Source organism: Adiantum capillus-veneris, chromosome 24, assembly GCF_014529385.1.
Source record: "Adiantum capillus-veneris isolate H3 chromosome 24, ASM1452938v2, whole genome shotgun sequence".
Taxonomy (NCBI): Eukaryota; Viridiplantae; Streptophyta; class Polypodiopsida; order Polypodiales; family Pteridaceae; genus Adiantum; species Adiantum capillus-veneris.
The window spans coordinates 22,982,567-23,005,201 of NC_140954.1; positions in this window are offsets into that span (position 1 = coordinate 22,982,567).

Below are 22,635 nucleotides of genomic sequence, written 5' to 3' on the forward strand. Positions count from 1 at the left end.
AGAAGATCTATTTGATAAGCTACAAGGGTTGACCTACTTCAGTAGAATTGACCTAAAAAGTGGCTACCATCAAATAAGGATAGTTGATCAAGACATTGTAAAGACCACATTTCGCACTACATTTGGTCTTTACGAATACATTGTCATGCCTTTTGGCTTGACCAATGCACCAACCACATACAACCACTTGGCCTCACCGAACCTTTGTTGGAGTGTTCTTTGATGATATTATCATCTACTCTAATTCACTAGACCAACACAAGCAACACCTCCAGGTAATATTTCAAGTTCTACGAGAGAATAAACTTTATATTAATCGAAAGAAAAGTGAATTTTCCTTACAAGAGATTCAGTATTTAGGTCACATTATTCTCAAGATGGCATCCAAATGGATCCATCAAAGCTAGAGGAGGCGATAAAAGGATGGCCTAATCCAAGGAATCTTCATGAATAAAGAAGCTTTATAGGTACGTGTGCATACTATAGACGCTTCATTGAAAAGTTCTCACAAATCGTGGGACCATTACATGACCTAACAAAGAAAAACGTTAGGTATACATGGTATGCCAAGGAGAACAATGCTTTCAAAAAGCTTAAAGAAAAGCTTATCTCTCAACCTGTGCTTACATTGCCAGATCTCTCAAAGCCATTTGAGGTCCAATGTGACGCATGTGGTGATTGTTTTGGAGCTGTTTTGCTCCAAGAAGGGCACGTTATAGCCTATGAAAGTCAAAGGCTCGACCCTGTTGAGCAAGCTCTAGGCATATATGAAAAGGAACTCCTCACAGTTCTACATGCCTTAGACTCGTGGAAGCACTATTTATTGGGGACTCCTTTCATTCTGCAGACGGATCACCAAAGCCTTAAGTACTTCATGACGCAGACCAAGCTCTTCGACAAACAAATGAGATGGGCAAATTTCCTTTCGCAATTTCATTTTCATATTGCTCACATTGCTGGCAAGCATAATCAAGTAGTCGATGCACTCTCAAGACGGCTAAGAGTGAAAGCAGTTTCCATAACAACTCACAATGATCTATCTTCTATGATAGATGAGTACCCTATTGATCTCGATTTTAGAGATGTGATTTCAGCCCTTGCACTAGGAAAGAAAGAGGAACCATTTACTTTGGAAGATGATTATCTTCTCTATCACAATAGACTATGCGTTACCAACTCACTACGTGAGAAAGTAATGTATGAATCTCATGCTCCTCCTTATGAGGGACATAGAGGGATTCAGTCTACCCTAAAAGGGATTGAAACATATTTCTATTGGCCTACCATGAAAGCAAACATACAAGAGTATGTTTCTAAGTGTGTGGTTTTCCAAAAGATGAAGTTTGATAGAGGGAACCAACCTGGATTTATTCAATTTTTGCCAATCCCTAATTCACCGTGAGAGAGCATATATGGATCTTATCTTTGGATTGCCTAATTCTATCCATGGGAATACTGGAATATGGACGATAGTAGACAGGTGCATCAAACAAGCTCATTTTATACCTCTCAAAAAGAGGTATCAAAGCACATCAAATGGCAACCCTCTTCATATCAGAAATCTTCAAGTACCATGGCTTGCCAATGTCCATAGTGTCGGATAGAGATTCTAGAATGACCAATAATTTTTGGAAGGGTCTCTTTGAGAATTTAGGGACAAGGCTAAACTTCTCTTCGGCCTATCACCCGCAAACGGATGGCCAAAGTGAAATAGCTAACCTAACAATTTTTAATGTAACATTTAATGGCATAGTAACTTGTGTGTAGCGGAAAATAGCATAGACATCATAGTGAGCATTTCATTAGAATAGATTCCTAATGAGTATAGCAAGAGTGCTTGGATGGAGAGAGCAACAAAAAGCATAACACCTAGTTAGATAGGCATGAACAATACTTCAAAAGAGAGAGAGAGAGATTAAGCTATTGACAACAGATGAGGACCGGATTTATATGGAGTGGGTCCTCCCTCTAGAAGGCTTTGTATTATAGGTTTCCCCCATCAAGGGAGACATTTTACAATACAATTCTTGGTGTTCCTTCAATAACTAGCTAGTGCAATGAAGATGGAAGCTTCAAGCACTAAGCAAACACTTTAAAACACAACGTCAATTCCCTCACGGTCTCAGACCCAAGACCTCACACACCTTCGAAGATGGTGAGAGCTAGCAGGGTATGAGAGTAGATTGAGAGGAAGAAGGAGTAGTCCTACAAGAAAGAAGTATCTATCCTCACTTAATCACTCATAATAGCTTAGAATAGCTTAGTAATTAGCATGGTAGAGGAGATGAGCATGCATTGGAGCTTGGGTCTTGGTTGGATTTGCATCACAAAGCCAAGAGTTGTTGGTGTAGGTCTCCCTTCTCACAAGGTTGGAGTAGGTGATGAGCTTTCCATTAAAGCTTGAGAAGGAGAGAGAGTCTTGTTTTTCTTCACACCTGAGATTGTGTGAGTGTGTGTGTGATAATGCCTTGCCAAAATCATCCCCCTCTCTCTCTCTTGGTCGACCCCTCTTGCAATTTACTCATGTTGGCACCCCATTGGACCCTGCAAAGCTTAGCCAATGATAATTGAGAAGCATAAGTGATAGCCTTGTGACATGTGTCCCCCTTTCCCCTTTTGTGAGAGCTTTAGGTATTTAATAAATGCAATTAAACTCTCATTGGACCCCTTTGTCTTCTAGCCAATAGGAATCAGGCAAGCCATTGGGCTGTTGAATGCTCATTGGACCCTTGGGAGATCGTCCAATAGTCTTCTAGAGAGCTTAATTCTTATTGGTTCTTTTATCAAGTGTTTTTAAATAAATTAAACTAGATTTACTCTAGCCTAATTCTCATTGGTCCACCTCTTTGGCCATCCAATAGGATTTGAGTGCACATTGGGGGCAATTGGGCTAGGGAGCTGACATGTGTCCCTTATTACCTTTGTGTTAAGGGCTTGCGAGAGAGAGAGAGAGAGTGTGTGTGTGTGTGCTTCTCTCTCATCCCCTACTAAAAGGGCTCGCCCCTCTCCTATGTAGGGATCTAGGAAGACTTTGTGTGCACTTACAAAGCATCCAATTTCCCTAAGGTTTGACCATTGGACTTACATTGAATTCTGGAACCTTAGCATTTTGGAAGTCTTAATGGGCTGAACCTAGGGTCTTTGAAGCCCATTGTTGCACATTGCTCTTTTGCAGATGGCCCCCCCTTTGGATCCCTATTTTCCCTCCGTTGGATCCCTACTGTGGCCGGTCTGCCAGCTTAACCAATATTGTAGCTTTTTCTCCCCTACTACTTCCCCATATTAAATGACCAAATTAACATGAGAAAATCATTTAGGATAATTATATATTAGTTATTATGACACTGTGTGTGTGAATCTAAGAGGATATGGATTAGTGCATTTGAAAGCATGTGAAAGCCGCTACACACACACACACACACATATACATATTAGTTTTCAATCAATGTTCTCAAGCAAACTAATTTGGCTTGAAGAAGGTGGGAAATGCATATAACAATGCACACACAATCAAGCAAGATGCAAAATGCAATGAAAGTATGATTACAAACACATTATAGTAACTAATATCTAATTCTCCTAAATGATTTTCTCATGTTAAACTGATCATTTAATATGGGGAAGTACTAGGGGAGAAAAAGCTAGAATATTGGTTAAGCTGGCAGATTGGCCGCAGTAGGGATCCAACGGAGGGAAAATAGGGATCCAAAGGAGGGGCCATCTGCAAAAGAGCAATGTGCAACAATGCGCTTCAAAGAGCCTGTAACATTTAATGGCCTAGTAACTTGTGTGTAGCGGAAAATAGCATGAACATAGTGAGCATTTCATTATAATAGATTCGTAATGAGAATAACAAGAGTGCTTGGGTGGAGAGAGCAACAAAAATCATAACACCTAGTTAGATAGCATGAACAATACTTCAAAAGAGAGATCGAGAAATTAAGCTATTGACAATAGTTGAAGACCGGATTTGCATGGAGCGGGTCTCCCCTCCAAAAGGCTTTGTAATATGGTTTCTCCCATTAAGAGAGACATTTTACAATACAATTCTTTGTGTTCCTTCAATACTAGCTAGTGCAATGAAGATGGAAACTTCAAGCACTAAGCAAAACACATATTAAACACAACATCAATTCCCTCACGATCTCAGATCCAAGACCTCACACACGAAGATGGTGAGAGCTAGTGGGGTATGAGAGTAGATTGAGAGGAAGAAGGAGTAGTCTTACGAGAAATATTTTCATCCCCTCACATAATCACTCATATTAGCATAGCTTAGCTTAGTAATTAGCATGGTAGAGGAGATGAGCATGCATTGAAACTTGGCTCTTGGTTGCATCATAAAGCCAATAGTTGTTGGTGTAGGCCTCCCTTCTCACAAGCTTGGAGTAGGTGATAAGCTTGAGAAGGAGAGAGAGAGAGTGTGTGTGTGTGTGTGAGTGTGTATGGAATAATGCCTTGAGAAAATCAGCCCCCCCTCTCTCTTGGTCAACCCCTCTTGCTATTTGCTCATCCTGACACCCCATTGGTCCATGCCGGGCTTAGCCAATGAAATTTAAGCAGCATAAGTGATAGCCTTGTGACATGTGTCCCCCTTTCCCCTTTTGTGAGGAATTTAGGTAATTAATTAATGCAACTAAACTCTCATTGGACCCCTTTGTCTCCTGGCTAATAGGAATCAGGTAAGCCATTGGGCTGCTGAATGCTCATTGGACCCCTTGGGAGACTGTCCAATAGTCTTCTAGAGAGCTTAATTCCTACTGGTTCTTTTATTAAGTGTTTTTAAATTAATTAAACTAGATTTACTCTAGCCTAATTCTCATTGGTACACCTCCATGGCCATCTAATAGGATTTGAGTACACCCTGTGGGCATCTAGGCTAGGGAGCTGACATGTGTCCCTCATTCCCTTTGTGTACAGGAGCTTGTGAGTGTGTGTGTGTGTGTGTGTGTGTGTCTTTCTCTCTCATCCCCTACTTCCAGGGCTCTCCCCTTGCTATGTAGGACTTGTGAAGAGTTTTTGAGCACACACAAAGCATCCAATTTTCCTAGGCTTTTGATCTTTGGACACAACCTTTGAATTTTGGAACCTTAGCATTTTGGAAGTCTTAATGGGCTGAACCTTAGGGTCTTTTAAGCCCATTGTTGCACATTGCCCTTTTGCAGATGGCCCCCCCTTTGGATCCCTATTGGGGACGATCTACCAGCTTAACCAATATTCTAGCTTTTTCTCCCCTGGCACTTCCCCATATTAAATGATCACTTTAACATGAGAAAATCATTATTTTATGACAGATCCTAAGGTTCAGCCCACTAAGACTTCCAAAATGCTCAGGTTCCAGAATTCAATGTAAAGTCCAATGGTCAAACCTTAGGGAAATTGGATGCTTTAAGGAGGGGGCGAGCCCTTTTAGTAGGGGATGAGAGAGAAACACACACACACACACACACACACACACACACCTGCAAGCCCTTAACACAAAGGTAATAAGGGACACATGTCAGCTCCCTAGCCCAATTGCCCCCAAGGTGCGCTCAAATCCTATTGGATGGCCATAGAGGTGGACCAATGAGAATTAGGCTAGAGTAAATCTAGTTTATTTCATTTAAAAACACTTGATAAAAGAACCAATAAGAATTAATCTCTCTAGAAGACTATTCGACAGTCTCCCAAGGGGTCCAATGAGCATTCAGCAGCCCAATGGCTTGCCTGATTCCTATTGGCCAGAAGACAAAGGGGTCCAATGAGAGTTTAATTGCATTAATTAAATACCTAAAGCTCTCATAAAAGGGGAAAGGGGGACACATGTCACAAGGCTATCACTTATGCTTCTCAATAATCATTGGCTAAGCTTTGTAGGGGCCAATGGAGGGGTGCCAACATGAGTAATTTTCAAGAGGATTTGACCAAGAGAGAGAGAGGGGGATGATTTTGGCAAGGCATTATCACACACACTTTCACACAATCTCATGTGTGAAGCAAGAAGACTCTCTCTCTCCTTCTCAAGCTTTAATGGAAAGCTCATCATCTACTCCAAGCTTGTGAGAGGGGAGGCCTACACCAACAACTCTAGGCTTTGTGATGCAAATCCAACCAAGAGCCAAGCTTCAATGCATGATCATCTCCTCTGCCATGCTAATTACTAAGCTATGCTAAGCTATTATGAGTGATTATGAGAGGAGTTTTATTAATTTCTCGTAAGAATACTCCTTCTTCCTCTCAATCTACTCTCATACCCCGCTAGCTCTCACCATCTTTGAAGGTGTGTGAGGTCTTGGATCTGAGACCGTGAGGGAATTGATGTTGTGTTTTAAAGTGTTTGCTTAGTGCTTGAAGCTTCCATCTTCATTGCAGTAGCTAGTTATTGAAGGAACACCAAGAATTATATTGTAAAATGTCTCCCTTGATGGGGGAAACCTATAATACAAAGCCTTTTGGAGGGGGACCACTGGCTCCATATAAATCCGGTCCTCAATTGTTGTCAATAGCTTAATTTCTCTCCCTTTTGAAGTATTGTTCATGCTTATCTAACTAGGTGTTCTGATTTTTTGTTGCTCTCTCCGTCCAAGCACTCTTGCTATGCTCATTAGGAATCTAATCTAATGAAATGCTTACTATGTTTATGCTATTTCCCACTACACCCAAGTTACTAGGCCATTAAATGTCACACACACACACACGCGCGCGCGCGCGCTTATCCAGATTCCTCCAGATAATATCAAATTAAGAATAAGGTCTGCTGGACTCGCTTCACGTGCCTGGCTACCCCACATCTGAGCACTACGATCGGGCAATATCCCCCTAAACCCCACCTTCCCAACTCTACAATCGAAAGGCGATCGACTAAGACGTGCCCATTACATGCTACATATATCTTCAAAATGCAATCATTCACTGATAGACCCATTTTCTTCACAATGTTGAGCTATGTCCTTAAATGCAACCTCGTGACCTTGTTGTTGTTCACATCTAGAGAGACCAAACGGGGGAATTGGCATCCCGTATATGACCAATCATAGAGCTTTTTTCCCCGATAGACAACCAATACATGAGCAGATGGGGGAATTGGAATCCTGTATATGACCATAGAGTTTTTCTCCCGTGATAGACAACCAATACATGACCTTCCAACTTGTTAGCTAGAGGCCTTCTTGCACTGCCGTCACGATAGCCATATATAATAGAGAGTGTTGACTTTTTTAGAGCACGATGTTGTATGCTTTGCATCCAGGATGTGAAATGGTTGGGTGAAAGTGTTTAAAGAATTGGTTTGACTTTGGTGGAGTTTTGGCTTATTTGTATTCCAGATGTGGTACTTTTACAATTGATTACAAAGGTTTTGTGGAGCTCTTTCCCACACATTGTGTACTAGGTGTTGTGACTATTGATGAAGATGCTCAGGCAAGATTGAGGAGGAAGAGAGCTCAAAAAAGAAAAGCATTTTCTATTTTAATTAAGGAGATTGAGTTGGTCCCAAAAAATAAAAAAAATTAGGTTTTGTGTATAAAAGGGGAGAGATCTCTCATGCAAGGAAGGTGTTGATTAGGATTTTTAATTTTTTAACATCATATTTGCAAAAATATCATGTGAGGAAGGAAAACGTCATTTTGCTATATTTTTGTCTCACACGCAGGGTCAAATTTGACACTATATGAGAGAGATTTCAATTTCTTGTTTGTTCTTCGTATTAATTATCCCAGAGAAAAGGAGGAGGAAGGAGAGCTTTATGGAGCCATCAACAAGCGCTTGCAAGCTTCTAGAGTGGAACTCCATCAACGGTAACATCATCTATAATATAGGCTTGGAGCGAGGAAAGACAAGAGAAAGTCCATCATCTATCAGAGTTTTTGGAACCGAACTGCATCTGTGCAAGCTAATTAAGCTTGTTAATTACTTGGTGAGCTTGTCAAGATGTATGCCAATAGGATTTTGAGCATACAATTGATTAGTTCTGTTTGGATTATTGAATTCTTGGTTTGGGTTAATCTGCATTCCTTGTTCCTAAACTCTTCATTAAATGTCATCTTTACACTCTTAATTATTCTAGCTTAACTCCTCTCATAGTGAGATGCCCGACGCCTACCCATTCGCTCCTTTAACAACTTTCCTTACAACATAGAAATCAACTTCTTGATTCCAACCCACTAGAAAACACGACTATGGGACAACAAGATACTAGGAGGATGGTCACTTCAAAGACATCAGAGAAAGAAGATATAGTTTACATGTGGAAGAAAATTTGGCCAAAGCCTTGGCCAAAGCCTTTTCTCATGAGCAGGATGACATTTTTCTAGAGGCTATGGAGTGGAAAAGTAGGATTTTAATAGGCTAGAAGGTAGGAATGATTGTGGATTTAAAGATCAAGATGCTAAAGTTTAAAGGCTTATGGAATAGTGATACTAAGATTTATGTTCAAGCCTTTGAACATTGTTCAAGCATGAGGAGCATATTTGTAGAATAATACCATGACTATTGATAGCCGTTTTTTCGGCTCTCTGTGATTGCCATAGTGAGTTATCCCCCCCTATCAAATCACTCAAACACTGTGGTTACCCTCATCCTTTCACTGTATATAGGTGCGTGTGAGTTAGGGGACTTTTCCCATATCTCCTTACTGAAATAAAAAACCCTCAATTAGCTAGTCATTGGGCTAGTTGAGCCAAAAAAATAAAAAAAATAAAAAATATAAGTATATTATGGCCCATGCGTATGTAAATATTTCTTTGTATATAGGGCCTAAATAAAAGATTTTTTCATAATTATTTTGGTACTTATTTAAATATTTCTACCCAGGTGTGTGTTATTTATGCTCTGTACATTGCCTCACCATTACCACAATTTTTCTTACCATTTTTCATACTCTTTATTCCATATAGAAATAATTTCATGTAAGCTTCTCTTACATTTGGTGTAACTCCACCCCAACAAAAATCCAAAAAAACTAGTTTTATTTATGTGTATATTTTTTCACTATTGTGATTTTTCCCTTCCTACATCTATTTTGTTTTTTTTCTAAAAAATTAGAACACCAAAAATATTTATCTTTTTATGATAGCCTCATAATGAGAGAGATTTCTTTTGACCCCTTTATATTTTTTCTACTTATATTATTTATATTTGACATGTACATATTTTTTAGACCCCTCAATATTTGATATTCTTAGTTGTACTAGTCACTTATATCATGATCTCAACAATATCTTCAATTATAGACCTACCAAATAAGGTCAAGGGTAGGTGGCATGCATACATGCACTATGGAGGGCTCACTCTTGGAGGTATTCAAAAGAATCATCCAAAGAAGGACCCCACAAGGACCTTGTGCAGTGGAAAAAAACGGTCGTTTTTGCTGAATTTTTAAAGTTCACTTGCTCTCCGAATTTGAAAAGGTGATACAAACAAAAGTTGTAGCTCGTGGGCTGAACTTTAGCCTCAAATTTTTTCATATTTTTTTGAGCTACAAGCTGTGAGCTATGATTTTATTAGTGGACCCCAGTTTTCCCATGCTATGCAGCCACACTCTCTCTTCCACTTTATCATTTTCCTCTTTCACACACACTTCTCCACTCATCATCCCCACCTCTCTCACCACTCCTCTCTGCACCCTACTCACCTTCTCCTCAACCTTGAAGAATAAGAGAAACCATGGTGAACTCATACCTCCCACACACAATTCCATTCCAAAATTGACCACCTAGTCTCATTTTTCCTTCTCCAATTTACCCATATCTATCAAAAAAACCACAAAATTCATCCTCTTCTCTTAAAAGACAGCATCATGGTGGTTGATTACTCAGCTTCAATTACCTTGTCTCTCAAGGAAGGTCAAGAGTGGAGAAAAAATGTACCGTCAAAGCTAGTGGACCGTCAACAAGCGTCAAAATTGGCCCTACTCAAGACATTTGGAGCATCAACCTTGTAAGAAATCCACCTTTTCTTACCTCTTAAGAGTTTTTCTTCCTTATTTGTATCCTACATGGATACTCCCATTGTAAATATCCAATTCCATTTGTAAATTAATACTAACTCTACTAACACTAACCCACTATGAAAAGTCCTATCACCTCCATTTCTCTCCTCTCTCTTTCCCCACCAACTTCTTGATAATTCCAAGCAAAAGAAATTAGATAAATGGCTGAAAATCTAACCCAACCATGGTTAGAGGAGTAACCCTAGCCTTCAAAATTTCTATAAAAGGAGGGTGTGGCTAGCACAAAAGGAGGAGCCATAAGCAAGAGCACTATGCTATAGCTTGAGAAGCCAAGCTCAACCTCGCTAGAAGGAGCTCTTGAGTGGAAGCTCATTGTCTTATGCATGTGCATGTGTTGTAATAGGGGATTAGCAAGGGAACTCTATGCCATTGTAAGAGAGAGAGTGATCATTCAATTGAGAGTAGGAAATCTATCATTTCTCCTACTAGTGTAAGCCCAACATTCGCTGAATCAAGGAGGGTGGATTTGGACTAAGCTTGGATACTTTGTCTCCCTTCCAACGTGAAGTAATGGACAACAATGATGCATAAGTGTCTTGGTGTTTTTTGTTAAGTTCTTGATAGCTTGTTCCTGGTGTTGTCATCAATCTAGCCATAAATCCCACATACTGTAAGAGGGCGACAGGGTGGAGAGGACTCCCCTGGCCTTAAGACAGTGATTGGGGTGGCTTTTCTTGTGATGTGTTGTGGTGAAATTTACGCAAGCTATGTTGAACAAATACTAATCTCACTTTGATTTGTCATGACAGATTTGTAAGAAGGTATTAATGCAACAAGCACCCCCTCCCCCTTTCTCTCTCTTTCTTAAATATATAGTTGTGTTTGCTTGATCATTGCCGATATGTTTCAAAGCAGCCCGAGCACTATCTCTCTCTCTCTCTCTCTCTCTCTCTCTCTCTCTCTCTCTCTCTCTCTCTCTCTACGCGTCCTAGTTCGCATCCAAAACTAGGTGGTGCCCCAAATTTGTGTAGGGTTAGGTTGCGGGTTTGTGTGTGTGTTTGTTGTTTTTTTCCAACCCCAACCCAATTGAGTAGCACGGGAGCCTTGAAGGGTGTCTAGAGGTTGCTCTTCTTGTTGCCAGCCCCGGACCGCTTCAAATTGGTGCCCCCACTGAGGACAGGCTTGTGTATGTTTTGTGAAGGCTCAACCTTTAGCATAATCAAGTAGCTTGCATGAATCACGAGAATTTGTATGATCCCTTCATTCCCATTGCAAGGCAAAAGGTACACATAATTGTTAGTACTAAGTTGCAATTTCAGCGAGTAATTCGTAGAATTTTAGGTCCTCTTAGGTTAGCCGAGATAAACACTTCGGTAAATCCTTTTATTTTGCCTCTCATTAGGTACGATATTAGCTTGGACGTCTATATTTTTGTGTTATTTTAAGCATTAGGACATGCATAGGCCATGGATAATGGCCCAGGAATAGAGGGTTTTCCCTTTCATTTTACTCCACACATTAGAATAAACGTTGCAATTTGTAGAAAGATCCATTTTCAACAACAAATGGTGTTCATGTTTGGTGCCCAAAGAGTAGGAGAAATTCTTGCATCACCAAACCCTGTCATTCTACCTCTCATCAACTACCACACTTCTTTTGATGTACATGTGTTCATTTTATTTTAAAATGAAGTGCAGCCCGGCAAAATAGTGTGTATGTTTGTTTTTTCTTTGTCCAAGTTGTTACAAGAAACAAAAAAACGATCATTTGTTCTAACTAGGAATGTGTGTGCAGTGAAAGTTCAATCCTTAGAGATCTAGCTCTATTACCAATTGAGTTGCAGGAGCAAGTAGTAAGGCGTCTCCCTCATAACAAGAGGGTGGTGAAGTTAAGACGGAAGGTCCTACGCGTGGATTCCATTTTCCTCTTGTTGTTGGGCACTAAGGAAGACCGCGCATTCATCCAACTAGTGTGTGCCCTAAGATTGGTAAATAGAGTGAAATTTGGCGTTTGGCGAGTGCATTTCACCATTGAGGAAGACTCTTCAGGAAACTTGCGGCTAAAGTTCATGCTTCATAGACTCACATTTGGTGAATTTTTCCCTCATTTGCGTCTTATTAATAGTCTTCCTTTCGCTTTCAACAAAGGAGATAGGGAGCTATTCAGAGCTTGTCTTTATAAAGAGAGCATAGAGAAGATTGCAAATTTGTATAAATTCTCATCCTTCTCTACTTTCTATGACACTTTGTTCATAGAGACATTGTAAATCTCTTTATGCTTTTGAATGATTTAACCATAATCCTAAAGAGTTTTTGTCCAGGAATTTTGTAGCGCAAGTGGAGTTTTTAAATCTTGCAAACTTGATTGGACTTGATGAGGATGTTCTTTATGAAATTGTGAGAAGGTTGCCTCACTCCGACTGTGTGGAACTCGAAGGAAAGGAGCTCCTAGTCAATTGCTACTTTCTCACGGCCTTTGACGAGCATGAAGATCTAGTTTTTATACAAACCGCTTGTGCGTTGGGAATTGTAGAGCAAGTGCAATTTATCACTTGGGACGTGGTTGCTCTTTTGGATCCAGAAAATGAAGTTCTAGAGATTTCTGTTTATCGCCTTAGCTTTGAAGAATTTCAACCCTTCTTAGAGCTCATCAATAGTCTACCTTTTTGTTTTGATCAAACAAATCGAGACCTCATTGAAGCTTGGATAGCTAAAGAAGAAAACCTAGAGTGGTATTTTCTTACTTCTTCATTTGTCGGCGAGTGGTTCTAAATCTCTATTGTATCCCTTATTGTAACTCGTGTTGTAATCTTTCATAATAATGGAGAGCCAACGCCAAATGTCTGGATATCCTCTTTTCTTTGGAGAGCCTGGAGAGGATGCAGAATTATTTTTAGCAAATTTCAAGATGTCTTGCCGTATCAAGAGGATAGTAACCGATCAAGAACGTGTAGAAATGTTTGAGGTGGTCCTTAGGAAAGATGCTAGTACTTGGTTTGACTCTTTGCCTGAGGAAGTTAAGGGGAATTACACAGAAGTTTTGAATCGTTTTAAGAGATACTTCTTTGATCCCCAAAACACTCAAAAACTATGGCAAGACATTGTTTCTCATAAGCAAAAAGACTTAGATGACTACTACTTGTACAAGCAAGAGTTTCTACGTCTTTGGGCTCTATGGATACGAAATGTTGCTAACCCTGGTGATGGTGCATAATTTTTAAAGAAGGAGAGGTTCATAGCCGGACTCTTTCCTGACCTTAAGGTAAAAGTTGAGGCGGGTGCACCTGCTACTTTTGATTGTGTGCAATGTACTAGGGTTGGCTTAGTCCCTATTGACCTTTAACTTAAGTATTATAAAGGGAATTTACTAGTCTGATGAGCTTGGGGAGGGTAACAATGTTATATGACCCCCCAAGTTACAAAATTAAAATGCTGAAAACAAACAAACAAAAAAATCAAAAGTGCCACAATGTAAAATCTTAAGCTGGAAGAGAAATCCCAGATTCCCAGTTTGATTTGGTACTTCACTCACATGTATCGCCTATGGTACTAGAGCCCTAGAGGTTCCCAGTGTGGGCGCTTTTCCTTGAAAAGCAAAAAACCCAAGGCATACAAAATAAGCACACACATCAAAATTGAATAAATGTGAAAAGACTTTGGGGGGTCAAAGCAGGGCGATGATTTCATGAGCAATTCCTTTTATCGTAGCTTAACTACAAGGTCTTCTAGGTATAGCCTCTAGTCATCCCTCGGACATGAAATACTTGCCTCTTGCGATTAAATAACTTAATTGACCAAAGAAAATTGAGAAGCTTGCTCATGGTATTAATAGTTGACCTCTAGTTCTTTTTGACTGTTAAATTAGCGACCCCAGACTTGTTTAGTTTTTGACCTTTACAACTGTTTATGCGTTTGATTATATTATAGTTTAATGTTTACTGCTGACAAATTGTTTAATATTATGTTATCGATCAATTTGTGTATCTACAAATGCATATGCTTTTTAATTGTATATGAGAATGCAGTTACTGTGCCAATTTTGGTTGATTTTGTAGTGATTGAAGAAGGCTAAGGACATTCAATCTTGGATGCTCTTCCACCTCGACGAACGAGCTTCATCTCAATAGCTTCTGAGGACGAAATCTACATCAGGAAAGGGGGCATGTTGGACACCCTATCACCTTTGACAAACGCATATTATTTATTTGATTGAGTAATGGACAGGGCTTGTCGGTCCAATAGGTGTGTAGGTGATCGTCGATGAGAGGCGCACCACTTATCTTATTTTTACAGTAGTTTTGCAATAACCAATTACTGTGGGCGCCCATGTGTGAATGGGTCAAACTCTTATAAAAGGTCCATTTGACCTAAAAATTCTCATTCTTGGAGGTGTAAGCTAAGAAGTGCTCTTGCTTCATCTCTGTCTCCTTCTCCTTCGTGTGCTCACATGTATATGTTTGTGTGTGTATGTGTTAACCCTCATGGCTCACGGACATCCTATTACCTACGACGGACGTTGTAACCTACGACGGACATTGTATTATTTATTTGGTAGAGTCACGTACCTGGCTTGTCTGTCCAATAGGAAAAGGGTAAGAGTGATCGCCAACGAGAGGCGCACTCTAACTGGAACATTCAAGGGATTAGTTGGCTAAGCATGGGCGCCCAAGTGTAAATGGGGCGAGCTCATATAAAAGTCAACTAAACCTAAAATTCACTCATTCTCTCATTTGTGCAATAGAAGAGTGCTCTTGCTCCATCTCCATCTCCCTCTTCTTCTTCTTCATCTCCTTGTGTGTGTGTGTATGCGAGAGAGAGAGAGAGAGAGAGAGAGAGAGAGAGAGAGAGAGAGTGTGCGATCGAGCATTGTGATGACGGCACGGTGGCGGCGAAGTGGTTGAGCGCGGCGAAGCGGCGGCTCCTTCTTCTTCGCAGCGAGGAATCCTCCACGAAGCAAGCGTAGAGCGGTGAGTGACACACCATCGCCTTCTTTGAGCTTACTAGTTTAGGCTTGTTGTGTGCTTGGAGCCATTTGGCTCGCACATGGTGTATCGGCAAGTTCCTTGCATTGGCACGTGCGACATACGCGCACATTTTTGGCGCCGCTGTCGGGGAATGCCGTGCATTAAGCTCGAGTAGCACTCTGTGCTTCTTCGTGGTGCAATTTCTATTGTGGGAAAGGTAAGGAAGGAGTGTGTGTGTGTGTGAGAAGAGGGATTTGGTGTTATACTGTGTGTTTTTTTTTGTTAATGGAGTTTTCAAAGGTACTGTGTTTATTCTCTGTGTATTAAGGTAGTTAGTTTTCTTTGTTAATGGAGATTTCAAAGGTTCTGTGTTTATTCTCTGTGTATTAAGGTAGTTAGTTTTCTGTGTACAGTAAGTAGGAAGTAGATTAGTGAGAGTTAATAGAGTGTGTTAGTGTGTAAGAGTAAGTGTATTAGTTAGAAGTAGGTAGATAGAGAGTGTGTGTGCTCTCACGCAGGCCGCGACGACCTTATCCTTTTTAAAAAAAATAAAAATAAAAATAAATAAATAAAAATTTTAAAGATAGGACCGGGATCGGAAATATCTCCCAGACCCAAGTCCAAGCTCACGCTCAGGCCTAGGCCTCAGTCGCCTTTTAAAAAAATGAATTTTAACTTCACACGTAGCTAAAAATCGATTTTTTGAGGACCAACGAAACGTCAGATGCCCGAAAATTGTGCTGTAAAGCACACAGCGACCCTCTAAGTGATACGCTCGTTTCGAGCTATCACACACTTTAATAAAAAAAATCAAACATTAAAAAACATCAAAAACAAGAAAAAATCAAGTAGAAAACGGGGTGCAAAACACCCACAAAACAAAGCAAGTAACCTTTGAGGGTACTTTCCGACACTTGTAGGGCATCCAAAGCACATGTATCTACGCTCTGGTCGTGTGCTAGAGTCCGAACAAATAGCTAGTGCTTCGATTTACGGGGGTACTCACTATCCTTCCACGCTAGGGTCTACGCCCTCGGCGGGGACCCAAGGTAGTGCAACCCAAGACCCAAATATAGCGGCTAGTGACTCTTCCTCTGACTACAATATTATGGAAGAGCATCTTACACAAAGCCCCAGGGGAACAAATGAAACCGTGCCTAGCTGGGCCCAACAACCTGGAACTAGTGTTTTTAGCTGTTTGATGGAAACTTTTAGTAGAGCTACGCGCTCTGAACCTACGGCTAGTGAAGTAAACGAAGGGGGTGGGGAAGTAGAATCACCATTCACATCTCCTGTAGACCCCACACTCCCTCAGAGTGTCCACGTGGACATTCCACCTACCTCATTTAATGAGGGCCCTACCGAGCTACCACCTTCCAAAGTCGCCTCTAAGGTAGCGGTGACTAAAAGTCAAAATACGGGAAGCAACATTGCATCCACCTCATGGCAACCCTCTAGTACACCGAGTTTGGACGGGGTATTTCTCAATGAAAATTGGGAATATGACCTACACACGGAGACTTTGACCGACCTATACATGGGCTACACATACCATGGGTTGGTTAGAAGTTGTACAATCTACATCTAGTGCCACTAGTCTAGAGGAACAACAACACATGATCTGCAATGTCATCCATAGAATTATCCAGTCCGAGAGGCAAAATCGAGGAATAAACATACCTTCGACGGGTCCTATGCGATTTTTAGACACGGGCAAAGGGAAACAACCCACTCTATCACAAATAGTGACTCCCCCAGTGAGTCCCATCGATCCCCCATATGTTGTTTTGCCAGGGGTCTCAATGCAATCTGAGCCAACAAGTGATAGCTTTACCTTTCCAAGTCTAGCTCATCTTTCCCTGGATGACACCACGGATACCATGCCTACCCCAATGATGGGCATGCCACGAAACACACCATGGACCTCGTTTGTTAGTAAAGCACCGCTACATGGTAGCTCAATGCCTGCAATAGTCCACGTGCTCATGTAGTCCCTACCCCTCCCATTGTTTTAACTACCTATGCTCCACAACCACAATACACAAGTTCTTATTTCCATGGGACTCTACCGGCTAGCGCCGACATCTGCTATGCCTAGGGCCACTCATATGAACTATGGACCACCACATGGCACAACATCGTACCCAACGTGGAACCCAAGGGCTTCCTATGCGCCAAGCCCAATGCCAATACCTACTCCACATGTAGTCTCTGGAGTGCCTTCACCCATGGAACCTGCTCACTTAGGTGACTTGGCAACATTTTCTCAAGCTATAGGTCGATCTATTGCTGAGAATATGCGTAACGCTCCTGATAGAGAGCCTAGAAGTAAGGCAGTACAAATAGCCAAGCTCACACAAAAATTTAGTGGAGACGGGGATGTGAGAAAGCATATCGAAGTGTTTGAACAAATATGCGATTCTCTAGGAGAACACAATGACCTACATAAGAGCAATGCTTTAAGCTTAACCTTAAGTGGAAAGGCTGGGTATTGGTATAGAACCCTAAGGGTGGAAGAAAAAACGATTTACCCTACTCTTAGGAGACTATTCTTAAAAGAATACATACGAGAGGGAGTGCTTTGGGGTGTAGCCTCTCAGCTCCAGAAAGCCCAACGCGAGGAAGGAGAGTCGGTGAGAGACTTTATAAGTCGATTGAAGCATTTGAATTCTCATTGTAATCCAAATGAGCGCTTCAACAATAACCAATTGCTCGATAGATTCATTAGGGGATTACGGCATGAGGATATCTACAATGGCCTAGTCATTAGAGGTATCACCACTTGGGAAGCAATCACCACCAATGTGATCCAATTGGAGGATAATTTAATGATTCAAGGAGAAAGAGTTTCTGTTGAGTCTAAATCTATTAGCTCACAAGCATTAGGGCATCAGTCAATTAAAGCCTATTGCTAAGGAGCCAAAGATATCTGAGATGACTTTAGCAGATCTCACCAAGGCTATTCAAGAGAGTCTTAGAGACAATCGTGCTCCGCAAAACAATCATACGTATCCAAGAAGGGAGCAGCAATGGTGCTCAGTATGCTATGGACCGCATAGTACCAGTGAATGCCCTACTTTTAGAGTAAAATTCAATGGGAACTGCAATGCATGTGGAAGGTATGGTCATCAAGCTAAGGATTGCATAGTATTTAAGCGCGCGATGGCCAATAGACCAACCTTAGCATGGACAGACACACCTCGAGTGCCTGCATTGATGCCGGCCCCACCTCTTGAACAAACAACACAACAAATGGTCCCTAGGGCCCAAAATGTTGTTCAAACAACACCCTTACCACCTCCAGTGCTATGACCGCAACCACCACATCCGAGAATCACTTCTGTGAATCAAGTGGGTTGTGAGTCATCTATTTCTTGTTTGGAAGGCTGTGAGGAAGATATAGATCCTAATATCGCCTATGGGATTGATGTGCTTGAAGAAAGTCCACAATACTACATGGAGGACTATTGGGGACAAGTCAAACCTGTATATCAAGTAGCTACTCTTGCGGCAAGAGGCCAAAATATCAATTACACTGCTAAGAGACCACCTCTTGAATGCTATGAGTGTGGAGGTCCACATCGTGTAGCCGAGTGTCCTATTAGGCTACAAAAGAACGCCACACTAATGCAAACCAATCAAGCGAGTACGTCTACAATGCCGATACTCATGTGTAATCGATGTGGCATAGATCATTTGATTGCCCAATGTCCAAATAATCCAAATGCACCGAAGATCACACCATTAAACTTGATTGAAGTTACCGAGGAGCCATCACCAAGTACACCCATGGTACCAGTAAACGTACTCACACGATCGATGCTCCAAAAACAAAACTATATTCTTGAGGAAAGAGACACGGCATCAATTGCCCAATCTCAGAAAAAGAAGAAAACACGAAGAAAGAGATCACAAAAAGCAACGAAATCAGACCCCAGTTCAAAGACCAACATAGGGACTAGTGATGACCCCGTATATATGAACGACGCTGAAGAAGATTCTGATTTAGGTGAAACCATGGAGACCAAAACGACCACTAACATAGAAACCAACAAGGAAGATCTTCATGAGCCACAATGGCCAGGATCCAAAAAGAAGATAGGAACTTACCCAAACCCTACATAGGAGATTGAGCGAGTCAAGCAATTAAGGAGTTTGATAGAAGATACCCAAAGGGATCTAGAACCAGCACCTAGGAAGATCCAGATTATAGACACCCTGTTCCCTACGCAACAACAACCTCACCAAGTCCATAGACCCTTGGACATACCTAGTGTCATCCAAGAAGAAAGTGACTTAAAGTCATGGGAAAGTGGGCGTACTCACTTCTTGATGGAAAGAATGTTTACAGAGGGACTACCTGATCCTATCGAAGAAATGGAGATCCCATCTTCCCCACGTCAAGGGACTCAAGGCCAAAAGGTGCCGTTAAACATTGCCAAATTGATGGATTTCATGTCTTCAGAAGTTAGAACCACCATCATGTCCAAAATATATAAAGACCCCGAGCTAGTCTCAGCTCTTCGAGCCTTCCTCTCAATGGAGAACTGAAGTTTGGGCTACCCCAATTTGCACAGATGGATGGAGCTGGGGAGATGCCAATAGAGGAGGAACACTTAGATCCATAACCCAATCTAGATGAGAACCTTGTTATAGAAATACATGTTAACAAGTTGGGACAATACTTTGAGGGTGATGAATCCAATGCAACCATACCAATCACTACTAAGGGATTAATTGTGAAGGGAATCCTTGATGGTGGCACTGAGGTTAGCATTGTAACTAAAAATTGCTGGGAGACTATGGGAAGACCTCACCTTGCGACCACAACCATAGTAGTGAAGATGGCCAATGGGTCTATTGTTAAACCTATTGGGATGCTAGAAGATTTCAAGATCAAGGTCTTTGGACGTAAAATAAGGATTACCTTTATTGTTATGGATTTCTCCAAACACACTATGGCATCGGAGATGATCTTAGGACGTCCTTTCATGAGGGAAGCAAAAATGGTGCATGACTGGTCTAAAAACCATGTCTACTTGCAGTTCCAAGATTCTGTCATTCTAGTGGATCTTGTGACGGGTCGAGCACATCCTCTAGGAAACAGGTTTATAATTGATCATAGATCTGACACCACATTTCACTCGGCCCCATTGCAGTATTGTTACATGTGTAAAGCGGACACTGATGTTGGGGAAGATTCTCCTTATATGGATGTACTACCTGGGATGACTGAGTCGGACAATGTGGATTAGGTCCACCTAGCAGCAACCATAGACACTTGGGGAAATAGGGGGATGACCTGGGTAACACCTGAGGGGGATGAAATACCACCACTTGTACCCTTAAACATGCTAGAAGCAATGCATATATCTTCTGATGATCTACAAGATGAAAGTTTGACTGGCATTGAAACCAGTAGCGCCTCACAAGACTATAGCCCACACGATTTGGGGTCAGAATCATCAATTGACTTTGACTCTGAGGACGAAGAATCTGAATTAAGTCTTAGTGCAAATGTGGGCACAAACCATTCAGGGCCCAGTGGTAACCTAGATGATAATCTATCCAAGGGAGCAGAAGACACAAGTAGTGATTCATCTAGTGAGTCTTCACTAGAAATCAAACGTAATCGAGAATTAAACAAGAAGAGTAAGAGATATAAGAGGCGACGATATAGAGCAAACGTGCATGCTAGAATAAATGAAAAGAAATCTATCGCAGAATGGCTTAATTATATAGGGGCATGTGATGCTCATCGAAAGTTGGTAGATAACTGGGGTGAATATCTTCAAAGCGTTATGTGGTGTAGTCCACAACCCATTGACATCGCACAACTAGAGGCTACAGATAAGCCAAAGTTGAGCCGTACCATAAGGAGACGACAAAATCGAGAGTTAGCTCAACAACAAAAGGAATCAGAAGTTAAATCACAGTCCACAGAACAACAGGACCCCACAAACTTACACCCTACACCTGAACATTTCAAATCCTATACCACAGAGGAACGTAAGGTTGTGTATACAAAGGCTCAAAGAAAACCTATTGATGGGAGCAATGGAGTCTATGATGGTCCAGTGATAGTTAAGGAAATAGAGTTAGCAGACCTAGGAGAAGAGTCTAAACCTGTTTTCATTGCCCAAGATCTGACCGAGACTGAGGAGTGTGTACTTAAAGAACTTCTCAAGGAATTCAGGGATATATTTGCCTGGACTTATCATGATATGAAAGGTGTTCCAGCTTCCATGGTGCAACACACAATCCCTATGAATAGCATGGCTAAACCAGTTTAGCAACGACCCTACCCAATGAATCCTAAATATGCAAAAATCGTTCAAGAAGAGATTGAAAAGCTTGTGGAATGCGGATTCATATACCCTATTGAGCACTCAAAATGGGTGTCTCCAATAGTGATTGTGCCAAAGAAGAATGGGAAACTTAGAGTGTGCGTGGATCTCAAGAAGGTCAATGCCGCCACTAGGAGGGACCATTACCCCTTGCCATATTCAGAACATGTGCTTGAAAGAGTTGCAGGGAAGGAAGCTTATAGCTTTTTAGATGGGTACTCTGGCTACAATCAAATCACAATTGCACTGGAGGACCAAGCTAAAACAGCCTTTATAACCAAATTTGGAGTGTTCGCATTTCGTGTTATGGCTTTTGGCTTAACCAATGCCCCGGCTACCTTTCAAAGATTAATAAACACTGCTTTTAGAGAATATTTGAGGGAGTTTTGTGAAGCTTTCTTAGATGACCTTTGTGTTTATTCCTCTTGGAAAGAACATCTATCATGCTTACGAAAAGTGTTTGAGAAGTGTAGATTGTATCGCATCTCCTTAAACCCTTTCAAATGCCAATTTTGGGTTAAACATGGAGTCATTTTAGGGCATATAGTGTCCAAAAATGGGATTTCCACAGATGAGAGCAAAATTAAAGCCATCGCTGAATTACCACCACCTACAAACTATAAAGGAGTTCAAAGGTTCATGGGCCGTGTTGGTTATTACCGACGATTTATTTTAAACTTTGTCGAGATAGCTCGTCCTTTGTACAAGCTTCTTATTGAGTTCCAATGGACTACGGAGTGTAACCATGCTTATGAGTCATTGAAAAAGACCTTGACTAGCGCTCCTATTCTACGAGTGCCCGATTGGAATGTAATTTTTCATGTGCATATTCATGCATCGAACTTTGCTATTGGATGTGTTCTAGCTCAACCAGGAGAACATAAACTGGACTACCCCATTAGCTTTGCAAGTCGTCAGTTGAATGATGCCGAAAGAAACTACACCACTACAGAGCGAGAAGGTTTAGGTATGATTTATGCAGTGAAGAAATTTCGCTACTACCTTCTGGCCAACAAGTTTGTGTTCTATGTTGATCATCAAGCCTTGTTGTATCTAGTAAATAAACCGTGTTCCACGGGAAGAATTACACGATGGTTGCTAATTCTCCTTGAGTTTGATTTTACCATTGTGGTGAGACCTGGTAAAAGACATGTCATGGCGGATCCTTTGTCTCGCATACCCAATGGTGAAGCCCCTATTGGAGTTGATCATGAATTACCCGATACTTCTCTATTCCTAGTCGAAACCATACCTGAATGGAGTGAGAAGATTGTGAAATTTCTAATTAATGGGTATCCACCCAAAGAGCTTCGTAAGGACATAGCTCAAAAACTGTTAAAAGAATGTGAACCTTACTCTCTCATTGCACGAACTCTCTACAGGCTAGGGAAGGA